The 19,565-nt window shown below is 43.0% G+C and overlaps 1 protein-coding gene across 2 annotated transcripts in view; it reads right to left on the reverse strand.

Annotated features, from left to right (window-relative positions):
- The window catches only part of MYLK (myosin light chain kinase), a 1,918,108-nt gene that overhangs the window by 1,157,424 nt on the left and 741,119 nt on the right, over window positions 1-19,565 (reverse strand). The gene's annotated exons all lie outside the window — the stretch shown is intronic.

Genomic DNA, 19,565 nt, shown 5'->3' on the forward strand with positions numbered 1-19,565 from the left:
ATTCGTGATAAACACATAAAAGCATTTACATACATAAAAATCCATTAAAAAACTTGATTTGTATTTCTTAAAAAGAGAACGATAGACATTTAAAAATACATCAATTAGATCAGTAGGTTAAAAAGAAGTTAAAATATAAAAAGCTTAAAAGTTGCAGATGTTTTTACAGCACGTTATTTACAATGGTCTGTTTGTAAGTTTTTGTCTAATTGACCATGACCACCCCAGGTATTTGGCAGTAGCTATTAATATAGGCAGTGATGAATTAGTGCGAATAATTCTTAAAGCTACCGCACTGCTTGTCGTTCCTAAATTTTTACACATCGGAGTTAGCCAAATACGTCTGGGTTCCACGTATGATTTACATACCAATAAAAAGTGCCCAATGTTTCATTATGCTCTCCACAAGATGGACAGATTTTAGTTGATGAGCCGCCCCACCTGCCAGTCAAAGATCTCAATGGTATGGCGCCAGCCCTAATCTGGAAGAGTAACCTCCTGTCCCTTGAGTTGGTGATAACATCCTAATATGGTTCAAAGTTGGGGAGGGTCTTTGCTTCCAAGAATCTTCCCGCCATAGACTCTGGGTTGGTTTCATTCCAGATTCGTGCTGCCACCCTGTCCCAATAGATCTTTTTAAGGATTTGTTTTGATGGAAAAGAGGCACTCTCGGGATTTTCCCATAATTGATGTAAACCAAGAGCCCCCAACATATTTCTGAGTTCTTTTAACCAACCTATTTTATGGAAAACATCAGCTCTGATAACATCCTTAAACCCCTCAGCATAATATGAAAGTTCAGGTGTTGTCCAAAGTCTGCACCAGTACAACACTGGGCGCAACCTTGCAAGGTCGACCACTGACTTCCTACCCAGATCCAACTTAAGTGGTAACAAAGGAGACCCTTTAGGAAGACCAGTAATGAGTCTAAAAAACTTGTTTTCAGCAGTTTGTAATGGTTGCAAGTTCTCATAGCACCATAGCTCTGCACCATAAAGGGTTGATCCTAGTGCTTCAGCCTCGTACACCTGTAATGCTGGTTTAACCGGTTTTGTTAGGGATTTACGATGTTCAGAGCCCAATGCACCGGCTATTTGCTTATGTCTCACGGTTGCAATGTCAATGTGCTTAGTCCATCTTAAGTCATTAGAAACGTGGATTCCCAGATATGTAAAAGCATTTACCACATCCAAGTTTCTGCCATTCATGACAATTCGGGGACTGTCGCTACGACGAGAGTTAAAAACCACCAGTTTAGTTTTGGCCACATTTATCTCCAAGCCATGGTCCTTGCAGAATTGATCGAAAATGGATAAAGCGTGCTGTAAACCACTTGGAGTTTTGGATAAAATCAAAGTGTCATCTGCAAACATTAGAATTGGTATTTTGGATCCAGCCAACGAAGGGGCGTCCACATTTGCAGTCAGCATCCGGGCAACAACACCATTAATATATAGCGTGAACAATGTAGGAGCCATTGAGCAGCCTTTTTTTGGGGGGGAAATATTTTTATTGCGACAGTGTAACATGGCACAAGGTACAGAAGTATTCAGACCGTCTGTATACAATAATGGTGAACATGCAGTATCAGGGGTAATACACAGCCATATACGGCCCACATCCCGGAGGCTGGGCGGCGTAGGAACACGGCATGTAAAAAAGAAAGGATAAGTGGATTTGTGCACTAAGGACATGAAACTATCATTGTATTCGCAAATTTTTCCATTTTTATACACTTATTCTATGTAACAGTTAACAAGAACCAAATACCCCAAGTATGGTATCATTAGTACAGAATCAAGCAAGGCAGGTCAAGTACATGAGGCCCAGCTAAGGCACAGTCAGTATAAAATAATAAGGACCTATGGGGATCACAGCTATGTATAAGTAAGCGTTCCAAAGAATGTAGGCGTGGCTACATAGGGTCCTTACTCCGGATCCAACCTCCCCAACTCGGCCCCCCCCAGCACATTCAGACTCCGAGTCAGCTGGAGTGAACAACTCAGCGCTGGTGGCATCTGAATCCTCCTCCGCCAGCCCCTCCATGCACAACATCCTCCAAGCAAGCAGATCATCCTGCAGCTTCTCGTCCCTGCGAGTGCGCTGCATATGCGTCTCCTCAGCTAAGGCCCATTCTCTCACATCCCTCAGCCAAAGGGAAATTTCGGGCGCCCTTTGACCCATCCAGGTGATAGCTACGCGCCTCCTCGCCAAAACTAGCAAGAGTTGCAAGAATTTATAAGACAGCTTCTTCTTTCCTGGGCTTGGGCACTAGCGCCAGGAGACAGTGGAGCAGGCTTAAGAGAATCCTAATTTTTGCGGCTCGAGCAACGTGGGCCACCACTTTCCGCCAAAGGTCCTGAACCAGAGGGCATTCCCACGCCAGGTGCAGAAAACACGCTCTCTGCACCCCACACCTAGGACAATTGTGTCGCTTATCCGCCGACATGCGATGTAGAGAGATAGGGGTCACATAGGTACGATGGACAAAGTTGAAATGTATAAGTTTAAAGCATGCATTGCAGGAGACATTACGGGTCAGAAGCCCGATTCGTTTTTGTTGATCAGGTCCCAGTTCTACCCCCAAGTCTGCCTCCCAAGCCGGTGCGATCGGGGGGGTCGAGTCTCGGCGCATGGCCGAGTAAAGCAGGGAGATCAGCCGCTTACCTCTCCCACAGGATAAAATAACGTCGAGAGTGCAGGTGAGCGGAGGTGCCTCCGGAAATTGGGGCCACGTTGTTCTGGCCACGTCCTGGATACTTCTGTAGTGAAGGTACTGTCCCCCGCTTAGCGCAAAGGACTCCATGGCACGTTCGAAGGATACGAAGGAGTCATCCGGGTAGAGGTCCGCCAGAGTCTCGCACCCGCCACAGCGCCACTCCCGGTAGGACATATTCTCCTCCAAGCGGAGTATCGGGGCCAGGATCCACACTGGGAGCTCCCTATGAAACGGCGCCCGCCGCAGCACCTTTTCGACGAACCGTTGCCAAATTCCGGCCGTGTGACGCACCACATATGGTAGATTGTTATCGGCGCCGCGACCCCGCATCAAGGCCTCCCGTAGGGCTCTCTCATTCGCTGTACCAGCCAGTAGTGCCATTTCCCAATTCTCCTCCTCAGCGAACCACCTTGCGGCTGGGAGAAGCTGCGCTGCATAATAATACAAGTCAAATCTCGGGGCCTCAAGGCCTCCTTCTTCCCAACACCGCGTTACTGTGCGTAACGCTACCCTGCTGCGCCCACCCGCCCAAAGCAGGGAGGTGAGGAGAGAGTCCAGTGTGCGGAACACTCGGGGAGGCAAGGGATATTGGGTGTTCTGTAAGACATATAAGATCCTAGGGAGCATCACCATTTTGGCGATCGCCAACCGCCCCATAAGAGAGAGAGGAAGCGTGTTCCAAAAGGTAACAGACCTGTGGAGGGCCTGGAGTACTCTGTCGACATTGTAAGTCAGCAGGGCCCCATCAGATGCGGCCACCTGAATGCCAAGATACCGGAAGGCCTCCCGCTCACAACGGAGACCCAAATACTGCACATCCATTCCCGGGCCCGGGACACAGCCCGTCAGCGGTAAAACCAGGGATTTGTTGAGATTGATACGCAACCCAGAGGCTGCGCCAAAACGGTCAAGTATCCGCATCAATGCGGGGAGGGCCTCAGAGGGGGAGGTCAGATAGAACAGCGCATCGTCAGCATAGAGTGAGACCACATTGATAGTGTCACCCACCCCTATCCCCCATTGCTGCAGCTCAGTGCGGGCGGAAACGGCGAGGGGTTCAATCGCGAGAGCGATTAGGAGAGGGGAGAGAGGGCAACCCTGCCGGGTGCCTCTCTCCAATGGCCATTCCTCCGAGCGGGCCGATCCCAACCGAACCTTGGCACGGGGCGCTCCATAGAGCACTCGGATCCAATTGCGAAATCCAGGTCCGAATCCCGTTTTCTGGAGCACCTGCATTAGATATCCCCAATGTACCGTATCAAAAGCTTTAGCCAAATCAATTGACACCAACACATGAGGACCCTCTCTCCCTCGCACCTCATGGAGGACATGATTCAGGCGGCGCAAATTCATCGCCGTGTTACGACCCGGGATAAACCCGCACTGGTCCGAATGGATCAGTCGAGGCATGTGCGGGGCAAGGCGAGTGGCCAACAACTTAGTAAGGATTTTTGCATCCGTATTGATCAAGGTGATAGGGAGGTACGCCGCGGGATCACTACTATCACCGCCTGGGTTCAATATCATGCATACTTCTCCTTGATTCATGGTGGACGGAAGGGTACCAGTATGTAGAGCCTCATCGTAGACTTGCAACAGGAGGGGAGACAGGACATTCCCGAAGGAGTGATAAAATTCGTCCGAGAACCCGTCCCCGCCAGGGGTCTTAGCACGAGGGAGGGCGGCCATCGCCGCACCAATCTCACCCAGTGTCAGCTTCGTATCGAGTTCCTTCACCGCCGCTTCCGGCAAGGTTCGAAGGACCAGGTCCTCGAGGTACGAGCGATAGGAATCCTCTGTAACCAACGGGTCAGTCTCGTACACAGTCTTCAAATGGGACCGGAGGACCTCAAGGATATCGGACTCTGAGTGGACCAGAACACCATCCGAGTTGCGTAGGGCAACTATCCTCTCAGGTGCGAACTCACGGCGAAGGATCCAGGCCAATAAGCGGCCAGATTTATCACCTTCGCGGTGGAGACTTTGCCTGTATTGGCCCAACGTAAATTTGTCAAGGCGGGAGAGGATGTCGTGTATCGAAGTCTGAGCTTCCTTCTCCGTTTGTTGATCCAAGGCGTCCGGATCGGAACGGGACTGGGCGCGTTGGAGCACAACCTCGGCAACCTGCAACTCAGACAATAATTGTTTACGGACCCCATAAGTGAGGCCCATACATGCTCCACGCACCACCGCCTTCAAGGCGTCCCATTTAGTAGAGTAGGGCAGACCATCGCCCCCCCAGTTGAGCTCCAGGTAGTCCGACAAGGAAGTCGCCACATGGTCCCTACTCACCTGGTCCTGAAGGATGTCAGTGGGCATTCTCCATGTACGGGGGCGGTCAGTTCGACCAGCCCATTGCGCCACGCATGTCACTGGGGCGTGGTCCGATAAGTATCGGGCCTGATGCGTAACCGTCAAGGTGAGAGACGGGGTGAGGTTGGCCGCAAGAATGTGGTCCAATCTGCTATGGGTACCATGTGTCGGAGTGTAACACGTGTAGAGTTTCTGGACAGGGTGACAAGTACGCCACACGTCTAGTGCCCCAAGATTGTGCATCACTTCCCGTAAATGCGCCGTCATACGAGGCTTAGTGCCCGATCGGGGTGGGTGACGGTCCAAGTCAGGATGCAACACGCAGTTAAAGTCCCCAAACCGCCATTGAGCAGCCTTGATGAACACCCCGCTCAACAGGGAATTCCGGAGTGACCATTCCATACCCTCCCCACTGGATCTTCGCAAAGTTTGCCTCATGGAGCCTCATTAACAATGTCAGAAGGTCAACAGAGAGGCCCAGGCTCCTCAACACCTGCCACAGCTTGGCCCTTGGGACCAAGTCAAAGGCAGCCCGTAAGTCAACAAAAGCTGCGTACAGACTGCCCTTGCCCAGCACCACAGTTTTCCACTGAAGCAGAGAGAAGCGGAAGACCTGATCCATTGTACTGACCAGTTTTCGAAAACCGGCCTGGAATTGTGACATAGCGTTATTTTCTTCAGCCCACTCCAAAAGTCTGTTTACAACCACCCGACCAATCACCTTTTGTTTAGTGTCAATTAGGCTTATGGGCCTGTAGTTTCCTGGCAGAGATCTATCACCGTTTTTAAAGACAGGGATAATAACTGCCCCTTTCCATGATGCTGGAATATTGGCACCTTGGGCGATTGCATTGAGGAGGAGAAGAATATATTTGCTCCAGCGTTCTTTATCACTAATAAAAAGATCCGCTGGGACACCATCCAATCCCGGGGCTCTACCACTTGCCACTGTACTCAGGGCCATCATAACTTCTCTTTTATGGAATAAATTGCCTTCACAGTGGAGAGGGCCAAAATCATCCAAAGAAGTGTTAAGGAGGGGGGCGGCATACTGGGGCTTAAAATATTCTACCCAGTTCTCCTGAGATACATTGTTGTTAGGTGGCTCCGCTACACCCCCTTTACCCCACTTTATGATGTTCCAGAATAACCTAGAGTCCTTTTTATCACTTGCCTCCCTTAGCTCTTGTCAATGAAGCTCATCCCACAGTTTCTTAGCCTTGACTATACTTTTTTTGTAATCTAAGCGGGCACAACGGCTAGAGACCAAATCCCTCCCTTTGATCGCTACTCCTAGAGCCAATCTTGAGGCCCTACACTCAGAATTGTACCATCTAGCCTGTTTAGATTTACTCTCATTACGTCTCTTTTGTGGTTTTTGAAAGTAAACCTTAATATTTGAGAAAAGATTTTCATGAATTGTGGTCGCCAAATCACTACCTGGATCAGTTACATTTAATTTCTCTATGGATATTACTGCTTCATCGACCTGGGCATTAATAATGTCAATAGTCTGCTGGCTAGTTTTGACATTTATCCATTTTAGTCGGCGCATGTCATTAGTTGGGACAACCAAGGGAACTTCATCTGCTGTGTCTGTCATTACTGCACTAGTTGAGGCCCACCACTTGTGCTCAACACACAGTGGATTGTGGTCGCTTTCTATTCTGGATCTAACCTCCATATCGACCACTGACCCCCAAAGATTTAAACTACATAGGACATAATCTATTCTGCTCCTATGCCGTCCATTGTCGAACGTACAGGCCCCTTCCTTGTCGCTTATGGTCCTTCCGTTCATTGCCCTCAGACTATTTTCATAACAAATGGCATTTAGAGGAATGATATCCTCCGTCCAGCGAGTGATTGGCTTCAGATTTAATTTTGCCTATCCTCATCATCTCCCGAAAAGTCGTGTTGGAAATATACGGTGGCTCAAAGTCCTGTTTAAATCGCCCGCTATCACAACACTGTTTTCCAAGGAGTGGGTCTCAAGAAGGGAGCCCAAAGCCGCACAAACTTCTGACCTCCCTTTCTTGTTACCTCTGGCATAGACATTGTATATATCGAGCGTTCCCAGTGGACCCTGATTTATTCTGATATGTTGGATGTCTCTACTTTTGGTATCCACTACTTTGATGGTCAGCTTTAGTCGCTGCCGCACCCAAATAGTATAAATTGGTAAACTGAGGGGGGAATCACATTGAATAAAACCTAGAAAACGTAGGAGCCACTTGGTGGGTATTTCTTTTTTAAGTTTAGGAAAAGGAAGTATATTAAAATGGTATGCAGATAGGATACAAAGAGATAACAACACATCAAAACAAAATATCTCTACAGATATGAGATACAAAGCAATCTCAGGAACAAATATATTAATTCTAAAACTACATGCAGGCACTTTAAAATATGAGAATAAAAAAAACTAAAATAAAAAATTATATTACTACTGAAAGAGTTCAAAGTGGTTTAGGCACTTCTTCAATTCTAGGGATATGTAACTGAGTTGCGTGCAGACATACTTAAAAAACTAGTTATGGGAAGCCATAAAAGATCCCTTTTAATTGTAAGTGTAATTGGATTAACATATGCTCTATCCAGCCTATGATTATAACAAACCTCGTACCACCGTGCCTGGAAGGATACCTTGGAAGTATTTTGCCATGATTTCGTAATCTGTTGAAAGGCAACAGCCAAATGTAAATCTACTATGTGAAAATCTTTAGGGTTGGAATTCCAACAATCGGAAACACTACTTAAAAATATGTTGGCAAAGTTAAAAGGGACATGTGTATTAAAAATAATATTAATTTGTTGCCAAACCTTCAACCAAAATTGATAAATAAGAAGACATTCAAAGAGCATGTGTTTAAGATCTGCTGAGGCCTGGGCACAAGACCAACAGTTGAAAGGCATTGAAGAGTGTATTTTATGTAGGGTAACATGAGTGATCAAAAGGCGATTATAAATAAAAGGCACCCAGCTATCTGCTGAAATGGCTATGTCGCCTTTAATTGTGTCTGCCAAGTTCGCTTTATCTAGCTTTATCTTGTCCTAGGTATCCCTCATTCTACACACCTGCCCAAGTGACTGGATGCCCTCTCGGGTGTGTAGTGCACTATACAAATCAACATAACTTATCATTCGCTGATGCACTAAACCCCTCATATTGGCTTCCTTTGCCAAAAGGGTAAGCTCCAAATGGCTTTGCATGGTTCAAAAAGTGATCCACCAGACTGCACCAAGGTTTCTTCAAACTAGGTTTCTAAAATATATGCCAGTGTGCCAGCTGCACTCTTCTAACACCAACCACCTTGTCATACCTACATTTAAGAAAGTGGCGATCAAGCCTTCTCAGTCTAGACAGCTACATTATGGAACCACTTCTTCTGGCCTACTTTCTATTGATAACCTATTATGATTCAGGAAATGTCTTAAAACTGGCTGTATAGTCTTAAAATGTTATAGAGGCTTCCTTTTTTAGGGCTCGGCTGAACGCGCGGAAGCGCGTCTCCGCCGAAGCTCTTTTGTCGACGTGTGTGCTTCCCAGGAGACAATCCTGGCCGCGCGCATCGCCCTGAAGGCGATTTCAAAGTGACACGCGCACGCGAACGAGCGCTGCGGCCAGGCGATGTCTCCTGAGAAGCACACACGCATGCGCATACACACACACACACAAGCGCCCACGCACGCACGCACATACATACAGAGACACCCCCCCAGCTCACATACACACACGTGCGCACACACACACAAGTGCACCCCCCCCCCTCTCCCCCACCGTCGCACACATGCATACACACACACGCGCACGCACACACACACACACACACACACAACGAGGGAACCGAGCCCCCCCCAGCCCTTTTCAACTTACCAGGTGAATTCTGAGGTACTCCGCTCTCCTTCTGGCGTCGCGAGACGCTTTCCCTCCGCCTTCTCTTCCGGTCCGGATGCAGCCCCGCCCCCGTCACAGGCGAATTTGCCTGACTTCCGGTGAGGCTGCTGGGCTCGTTTATTTATGCGATTTTATATAGCGTGAACTTTACCCGTTTGCAAGCTGTGGCAGCATTTCACTTGCCAAATAATCCAGAGTTGTGTTAATTGAAACTTGCATGTGGGGCGCTTCACTTTTTCCCCCTCCCCGCGATCACTGTGCACTTATTGGAGTCTGCTCTGAGGTGGTGTTTAATAAATTTAAAGGCTCAGCATTTCTTGCTCCGATTACATTTTGAAGAGGCAGAGCATGTGACTGGCTGTATGGTATCATCTTGTACCGCAATTAACTTTTAAAGAGGCAAAGCGCATTACCAGGTTTTAGAGGCAGAATGTGTTACTAGCCTTATGACAGTGTCACGCTGGCTTATCAGCTGCGTTACCCACGTCTTCATTTAATATTACATTGTGCTGCTATTGGTTACAAGCTCAGCGGTGACACGCACACCCTTTAAATTTATCAACAGCTTGCCACAAGCCATTTGGTAGCATATACTGCGGTGTTATGCACACCAGAGCCAGAATTAAATTATTGCTGGGAGTTACAGCAGTGACTTACACACCTGTTTATCTACAAGCAGCAAGTCCATACTTATTATTCAATGTGCATGCATCGGTGATATGCACACCAGTTTATCATACAAATAGCGTGTCACTAAATATTTGGATATATAGTGGTCTCACACACACCAGAGTCATTTACACTGTGCTACTTACTGTGCATTTCTACCTGTTTGTTTAAAGTTTTCTTGTTTAAATCTTTTATAAATAAGTCCTTGAGGCCTCGTGTGTCATGTTCTTAATGGCTGCATCACATCGCGTTCATGTACAATGCTAATAGCTCTAACTTTTGCAATGCCGAGACCGTTGCATTGTAAATGCTTGTTTTTTACAGTAGTACATTATAAGCTGATTTATTCTTAGTACTGGGACACCTCTTTTTGGGTAACCATGCACTGCACAAATGTTAATAATAATAGTAATAATACATAGTACTCGACATTTGGGACACTTGTGTGAGCTTAGTGAGGAAATATTAGTATTTAACTCTTCTACTGGTTGAGAAATAAAGGTTAAACCAAATGTATGTTGTTAATAAGAAATGGGAGGGTTTAACCAGGCCATGATATCCTTTCAACCCCTAAGATTCGGGAGGGGCCATGAGCCTCTCAGTAAAGAAAAAACTGCTACATGGCGCAGTTTTTCTTAACTCCACGAGCTCCGTGGACTGCAAAAAACTCTGCAAACAGGACGGGCCTTGTGGTGATATATCGGCTGTTAGTAGTCGCTGGCCCTCAAATCTACTTATGCGGATATAGGAGCGGCTGATTCACCTCAACGTTATGTCAATGTAATATGACTTTGTTTTTAAATATTAAGAGTGTTTGTCAACTAGCTAGAACAGGTTAGATAAAATGTGCTCTAAAATACCTTTTTCTTCTAATCCAATAAATTTTGCAAGACGAATGTTTTGATATCATGAGAATAATGAGCAAGAAGAATAAGATTAGGATAACGTGTCAATAGAAAAAAAAAGTCCAAGAGAACACTGTGCCTGGAAGAATAAAGTGCCAGCAAGTAAATGGTTTTCGGAATAAATAACCCAGAAGGCATACATTTACCTACTGCTTGCCTGGAGCATGCTTTTTAAGGTTTTCCCAACTCTAAGACATAAACAAGCATTGGCAAAGCCAATAGGCCTGGCGTTTGCTAGCCTTTTGACTATTCTTGGAAAATTGCCGGGCGCTTGTCAATCTTAAAAAAAAAGAAATATTGACTAGATGCAAAAATGTTTTGGGGTCTGGAAAAAAAGCAAACATTACCTGGCACTGAAGAGAACTACTTTGTGTGTACATGTGCTCCGAAATCAAGAAAGAAAGAAAGAAAGAAAGAAAGAAAGAAAGAAAGAAAGAAAGAAAGAAAGAAAGAAAATCAAGGAATAAAAGAAAAAAGGAAAGAAGTAATGAAAAAATGAAACAAGGAAAAGGAAAGAAGGGATAAAAGAATGATAGAAAAAAGGACAGGATGAATTAAAGAAGAAAGAAAGAGAGAAGACAGTGAAATATCAGTGGTCTGATAAAGGACACTCCAAAATGAATGTATAACCACATTGGCCAGAATCAGGAACTCAAAGTGTGGAATGTGGCCTGTGGCATCACCAGGCTCACTGGTATTAAGTGTCCTGCTGTCACATCAGAAATCAGAATCTTTAAGATAAAGGGAACATCAAAGTAATAAATTAAAAACAAAAACATTGGCACAAAAAGGAACTAGCTTGCGTGTGGATGAGTTCCATGCCAAAGAGCTTATCACAGTCACCCAAAGTGAAGTTTTCTAGAACTTGAAGTGGCCCCTTGCCCATGCTGTAGTGGGTAGAAGAAAAATGTGTCTGACACACCAACAGACCAAACGGATGAAGAAAGCGGTCTGAAAGTCCCTTTAAATAGGTATACTGCACATATATTTTAAAAAAAATTCAAAAGGTCTTGGTTAGCTAACAATATGCGCCAACGGGTCTCCTGAATCAATATCGTCTTAATCCCTCTCTGCATGTGTGTGGATTTATGCGGTGTAAACCTAGCAACAAAGCAATAGAGCACTGAAACAATGTCGCTGGGATACAATGGAGCATTGATACAATGGAACAGTGATACAATGGAGCACCGATACAATGGAGCAACGTTACATTGTAGCTGGGATACAATGGAGCACCGATACAATGGGGCAACGTTACATTGTAGCTGGGATACAATGGAGCACCGATACAAGGGGGCAACGTTACATTGTAGCTGGGATACAATGGAGCACTGATACAGTGGACCACAGGAAAAAAAATTAAAGGAAGGGAGTGCAGACGCATGAAGCTTGGGTGAGTACAGATAGAGTTTTCAGTTCGAGCAGTATAGGAGGGGTGTGGATTGTGGTATTTTACTGAGAGTAAATGTTAAGGTTGGGGATAGAGGAAGGGAGAACAGCCTTCCTTAGGAAGTTTTAATGATTGGAATTTTCAATCTGTGGCCCTTGAGAAGTCAAACGATACTTGCAGTTTGCATCCTGTTGGGTACATTGACAGACCGCACATGGGCCTGTAGTTAAGGAAGTTGTGCAGGACAATGCTAAATATTAGCATTTCGGCCCAATTGTGCCCATTTCTCAATTTAAGATAGGGCCAGCATTGCTTCCAGTAATACCCCCTGGGCACCATGCTACGTTCTTGGTTGTTTGTTATTGTATCGAGAGTAAAATATCATTGAAACACCGAAAGCATGGCACAGAATATCACATCTCTCACAGTATGCACCGCCTATTCTCTGGCGCAGAACACGCTGCGGTGCTGCATATTAGAGCAGTTCTAGACTATCAGCAGGAAGCAGGTAGCTGGGGAAGAATTTTGGCAGGTGGGCGTTTGTGGTGAGAAATACTGCTTAAACAATTCCTCTATTTTCTATTTGGTGTTGTCACAATAATGCATAGAAAATGCTGTCTGTGTCGTGAATTTGAACAGGAAGACAGCATCCAGTAACTTTTTTTAGTAGACCTAAATTTCACGCAGAATGCGGGAAACAATAGAACAGCCATTTTATTTTCATTAAAGGAACAGTGCTTAATAACATTTTATAGGATTGCCCTAAATGTGCTGTGATCAGTGAAACCCCATCGTGATTTGCTAATCCTAACTTTTAAAGATTCTCCTTTAAAATAATAAATTCTTGTTAAAACCTCTACATCGATTCACTCACAGGTAAAAATGACTGAATGTATGTATGTATATATATATATATATATACACATATATATATACACATATTCACTGAAAAAACCATAGGTTATAGACCATATATAGTTAGCAATTAGCATTTACAAAACCTTATTTTACTCACACAAAACCATTGAAATTCGCATATATAGTTAGTTGCACTAACTATATATCGCGCACCCGCAATCCACTGCTGATCATGTCACATATTACATCATTCATGACATGGTCAGTGACATCACTGATGACATCACTGATGACATCACTGATGACATCACTGATGACATCACTGATGACATCACTGATGACATCTCAAATGACATCACTGATGACATCACTGATGACATCTCAAATGACATCACTGATGACATCACTGATGACATCACTGATGACATCTCATTTGACATTACTGATCACATCACTGATGACATCATTCATGTGATAATACTATGAACCTCTTCAGACTCTAATATAACCTTAGATACACTCAGTGTAAACAGACACTCACAGACTGTCACTCATCCATGGAGTTACTCACACACCTAGTCAGTCATGCAAAGAATCAATCCCACCTCCATTTCCTCAACTATACAGTTATACACACCTTACTTATTGAAACATATACTAACACAGATTTACTCTCTTATACAATCCCTGATACAAGTTCACAATGATCCATACAGCCATTCACACATTCACTGGCTCTTATGCACAGTTATTTATATATGTCAACTCTCACATGTACTGTGTTTTACATATGTACTTACTTTGACATGTAGCACTGAGATATCCATTCACTCACCAATACACTCATGCACACAGTCAACCGCCCATACAGCTGTTTCCACATGCACTTTTGAACCCATACATCTAGTGAATCAACTGCTCACACATCTATGCACAGAGTCATACACCTCCCAGCCACCCACACACACACTCAGTCTCCCATTCAAATACTTGGGCAACCAATCAATAACCCATATAGTTACTCATATAGCTACTGATCAACACATGCAGCAGTTTACAGAACAACAGACATAATGATGCACAAATTAAGACAGTTTAGTCACTAACCCATGCACTCAGTGAGACACATTTAATCACTCACTCATACAGTCAGTCATGCACCTACTAAATCCTTCATCCAGACACTTATACATCCACTCATTCTTCAATATGCAAGACATATTTTAACTTTACAGAAACATACAGTCACTGGATGTTGTGATCAGTGATGTCATAAGTGATGTCATTTGAGATGTCATCAGTGATGTCATCAGTGATGTCACTGACCATGTCATGAATGATGTAATATGTGACATGATCAGCAGTGGATTGCGGGTGCGCGATATATAGTTAGTGCAACTAACTATATATGCGAATTTCAATGGTTTTGTGTGAGTAAAATAAGGTTTTGTAAATGCTAATTGCTAACTATATATGGTCTATAACCTATGGTTTTTTCAGTGAATTTTCAAGGTTTTGTAAATGCTAATTCCTAACTATATATGGTCTATAACCTATGGTTTTTTCAGTGAATTTCAATGGTTTTTTAATAGCAAATATCAAAAGCTGTAAAATGTATTCTTCTTTTAAAGGAAAAATATATTTTATATGTATTTAATATAATTTTTTTATGTATATAAATTTTTTGAGGGAACGAATTTATCAACTATCATGCTGAAGAAGAGCGTGGGGAAAAAAACACAAAGAGGAGGACTAAGAGGAAAGAACAATCAGTTCAAAAATACAATTGCTTTAAAGCATGAAGTGCTTTTCCACACATTTACATTTAAATAACCCATATTAGAACATACAAAATATCTACAGAGGAGACGGTGTACATTGAATTTTAGACTCTTCATTGGTACCTACATGTTGGTACTTACATCACCCACACAACACAACAACTGGGACGCTGTCACAGATATATATATTTTTTTGAACGTTAATTTCTCAAAATCCACTGGAGCACATATCTTGAGACCTAGCAAAGGCACATAGGGCAAACAGTCTCTACAATTTTGCCAAGTTTCATAGAAATCCATTCAGCCGTTCGAGCTAAAAGTGAGTCCAACCGCCCTATGGAAAACTCAATGTTAAAAACACGTTTTGGGACCCCCCTTTTTTCTCGGCCCCCGCTTGACGAAACCCCCCCAAACTTTCAGGGGACGCTCAGAAACAATATGTGCCATTTTCCTGAAAATTTCAGCCAATTCCGTCCATCAACGCCAAAGTTATTCAATATAGAATGTTCAGAAATCCCTATTCAAAAAAATCCTAACTATATAATAAATATATATATATATATATATATATATATATAACATTTCAATGGCAAAATGAAACCCCTCATTTTGTTCCTTTTCAAATTAAATGTATTAAGTGTTACCACTTTATTCCAATCAAGATGACTTCAGGTGTGCCATACTTTTGTCATAAGTAAGACTGTTAGCGTTCTAGTTGTTCTTTAGAACACTCTGGGACATTCTGTCATTGGGCTATAGTTGGGCTACATCTGGCTGATATTTGGGCTACATTTGTTTTTTTTTGTCTCTCTGGTGGCCATCTTTGGGCTACATTGGGCTACATTGGGCTACATTTGGGCTCTAACATATATATAGCCCAATATATATTTTTCAAAGTTAATTTTCGTAAAAACCACTGGAGCATATATCTTGAGACATAGCAAAGGCACATCGGGCTACCAGTCCCTACAATTTTGCCAAGTTTTGTGGAAATCCATCCAGTTGTTCGAGCTGAAAGTGAATCCAACCGCCCTATGGAAAACTCAATGTTTAAAACACGTTTTGGGACCCCCCTTTTTTCTCGGCCCCCGCTTGACGAAACCCCCCCCAAACTTTTAGGGGACGTTCAGAAACAAAATGTGCCATTTTCCTTAAAATTTCAGCCAATTCCGTCCATCAACGCCAAAGTTATTCAACATAGAATTTTCAGAAATCCCTATTCAAAAAAATCCTAACTATATATACCTACTGGCGACTGCCAGTAGGTAATATCTATATATATATATATATATATAACATTTCTATGGCAAAATGAAACCCCTCATTTTGTTCCTTTTCAAATTAAATGTATTAAGTGTTACCACTTTATTCCAATCAAGATGACTTCAGGTGTGCCATACTTTTGTCATAAGTAAGACTGTTAGCGTTCTAGTTGTTCTTTAGAACACTCTGGGACATTCTGTCATTGGGCTATAGTTGGGCTACATCTGGCTGATATTTGGGCTACATTTGTTTTTTTGTGTCTCTGGTGGCCATCTTTGGGCTACATTGGGCTACATTGGGCTACATTGGGCTACATTTGGGCTCTAACATATATATAGCCCAATGTAGCCCAATATATATTTTTCAAAGTTAATTTTCGTAAAAACCACTTGAGCATATATCTTGAGACATAGCAAAGGCACATCGGGGTACCAGTCCCTACAATTTTGCCAAGTTTTGTGGAAATCCATTCAGCCGTTCGAGCTAAAAGTGAGTCCAACCGCCCTATGGAAAACTCAATGTTAAAAACATGTTTTGGGACCCCCCTTTTTTCTCGGCCCCCGCTTGACGAAACCCCCCCAAATTTTCAGGGGCTGCTCAGAAACAAAATGTTCCATTTTCCTGAAAATTTCAGGCAATTCCGTCCTCAAACGCCAAAGTTATTCGACATAGAATTTTCAAAAATCCCATAGAGAAAAAATCCTAACTATATATACCAACTGGCGACCGCCAGTAGGTAATATACATATATATATATATATATATATATATATATATATATATATATATATATATATATATATATATATATATATATATATATATATATATATATATATATATATATATATATATATATATATATAGAGAGAGAGAGAGAGAGAATTTTTGAGGGATAAATCACGTGTGGAGCAATATTACTAATATGATTACGTCTATGCCAGGGGCATTGTAGGTGTAGCTGGCATGCATTACCTACTTATTGGCATTCCAAATTGACAAAACCTGTTTGACATTACTGATGCCAACCCTCCTGATGCACTGGGGTGGTCTCTGATAGTAATGTTGGACTTGGTGGTTACTAATGTAACCTTGTCTGTGGTCAATATTACAACACTAATAATATTTGTAGCATGCAATGATTTTCGTTTAACATAAGTAGCTCTTGTTACACAAAAGGTGGAGACCCCGCCTTTGAGGTTTTTGAAGTGGGTCAGGCTACTGTGCAAGGAAGGAGGGAGACAAGCCCTTTTAAAATGGAAGAATCGCCCCTGTTTCCTTTCTGCGCCACTCTTACTCAGGGATGTACACAGATCGAAGTTTTGCATCAGACAGGTGGGGAAGTCCAGCCATTTGTCTTCTAAGACTCTGTAAGGGAACACTCAGCACCACCCTATTGCAACATTTCCAGAACCATGACAGGTGAGAGATGAGTCACTTCTTCGTAACTAGACTACCCACCACAAGTCGCGATGGGGGATACACATTTCAAGTCTGTAAACCAAGGACTTGAATTCAAGCATCGCGGGAAGCCGCCACTGTCAAGGTCAGCAATTATGAGATTTAGAACTGTGATGCCCAGCTAACACAAACCCCTGTGCTGACCTCCATTGAGCTGCCCTATTAACTTACATGCTTATTCTGTTATACTATATATTTATTTATACCATGCAAATGATCATACGTGTGACCAAAACTAACATTTTGTTTGAAACTGTGCATTAATAGGTTTACATTCACATATTTTTACTACGTGCAAAGCTCACATTCAATGTTATCACCAGAGTAAAACTAACTTTAGACTCACTCCTTAACGTGGTACTGCAGATTATAGGTTTATATTACTTTAGAGATTAAAAACGAGCTAATACTCTAAAGGCCAATTTATGTGAGTTTTGCTGCATGAATTTAACACATTGAGTTATGATCCTGGTTAAATACCTGTGTTTATAACTTTCTATACATGGAAAATAAGCATTACAAAGATAATACCTAGATTGTGTGTGGGTTTACCATCATAATCCCTTTGAGACTCATGGCTCCTCCCGAATCTTAGGGGTTGAAAGTATATCATGGCCTGGTTACACCCTCCCATTTCTTATTAACAACATACATTTGGTTTAACCTTTATTTCTCAACCAGTAGAAGAGTTAAATACTAATATTTCCTCACTAAGCTCACACAAGTGTCCCAAATGTAGAGTACTATGTATTATTACTATTATTATTAACATTTGTTCAGTGCATGGTTACCCAAAAAAGGTGTCCCAGTACTAAGAATACATCTGCTTATAATGGACTACGGTAAAAAAAAAAAAAGGAAGCCTCTATAACAATTTAAGACTATACAGCCAGTTTTAAGACATTTCCTGAATCATAATAGGTTATCAATAGAAAGCAGGCCAGAAGATGGGGTCCCATAATGTAGCTGTCTAGACAGAGAAGGCTTGATCGCCACTTTCTTAAATGTATGTATGACAAGGAGGTTGGTGTTGGAAGAGTGCAGCTGGCACACTGGCATATATTTTAGAAACCTAGTTTGAAGAAACCTTGGTGCAGTCTGGTGGATCACTTTATGAACCATGCAAAGCCATTTGGAGCTTACCCTTTTGGGCAAAGGAAGCCAATATGAGGTGTTTAGTACATCAGCGAATGATAAGTTATGTTGATTTGTATAGTGCACTACACACCCGAGAGGGCATCCAGGCACTTGGGCAGGTGTGTAGAATGAGGGATACCTAGCACAAGATAAAGCTAGATAAAGCGAACTTGGCAGCCACAATTAAAGGCGACATAGCCATTTCAGCAGATAGCTGGGTAACTCAAAAAACAGGGTGTTACCATAATCCAGGTCAGTGGAGTGTAGAAGACTTAACTACTTATGGGCAGCACTGAGATGGAAGTAGTCAGATCATTTTATGTACAAGACGCATCAGAGCAAAACATGTAGAGGATAGCTTTTTTACATGTACCGTGAGAGATAGGTTTGGATCCAAGTATACTCAAAGAATCTGGACTGTCGGTGAGGTGGTAAAAGTAGTATTGCTAGGTAGCGGCCACAAATCAGAAGGTAATTAAGCCAGTGGGTTCCCTGTAGAACAGTTCAGGATCTCAGTTTTATTGCTGTTGAATTAAAAGGCATCGTCATCTAGCTATAGAAATATATCTTGCAAACAGCTGTGAAATCTAGCAAGTGGCAGGGAAGAGGCCCGATCACTTGACAAATTGAATTGTTTATGCCAAAGGCCTCCGGTACAGGCTGAACAGAGTTGGGACTCCTTGCTTCACCTGTCTAGCTGACGATTGGAATGGCGGAAGATGGGATAGTTTGTATATGATGTTTCCGGTATGATGTGCACCAGTCCAGGGCAACTCCTTGAATTACCACAGCCTTAAAATTAAGATACTGTGGCCCATGGTGTCAAAGGAAATGAACAGATCAAGTAGTATCAACACAACAAATTGCCATTTGTCCATTGCCATTCTGAGGCCACCCCAGACTGTGATCAAGGCTGACTCTGTGCCATTAGTGGGTCGGAATGCTGATTGCACAGTGTCCAATAGGCCTTGGCCTTCAAGATATGTGGAGATGAGCTTAGTAACTTGTTTTTCCACATTTTTTACTCGGAATGGCAGGAGTGAAATAGGCCTGAAATTAATCAGGACTGAAAGATCCGCTGATGGTTGTTTTAGCATAGCCTCCACCTTTGCTTTTTTCCAATTAGCAGAAACTATCCTGTGCTTTAAATAGCTGTTACATAGATTTAGCA

Source organism: Lissotriton helveticus, chromosome 3_1 (genome assembly GCF_964261635.1).
Source record: "Lissotriton helveticus chromosome 3_1, aLisHel1.1, whole genome shotgun sequence".
Classification (NCBI taxonomy): domain Eukaryota; kingdom Metazoa; phylum Chordata; class Amphibia; order Caudata; family Salamandridae; genus Lissotriton; species Lissotriton helveticus.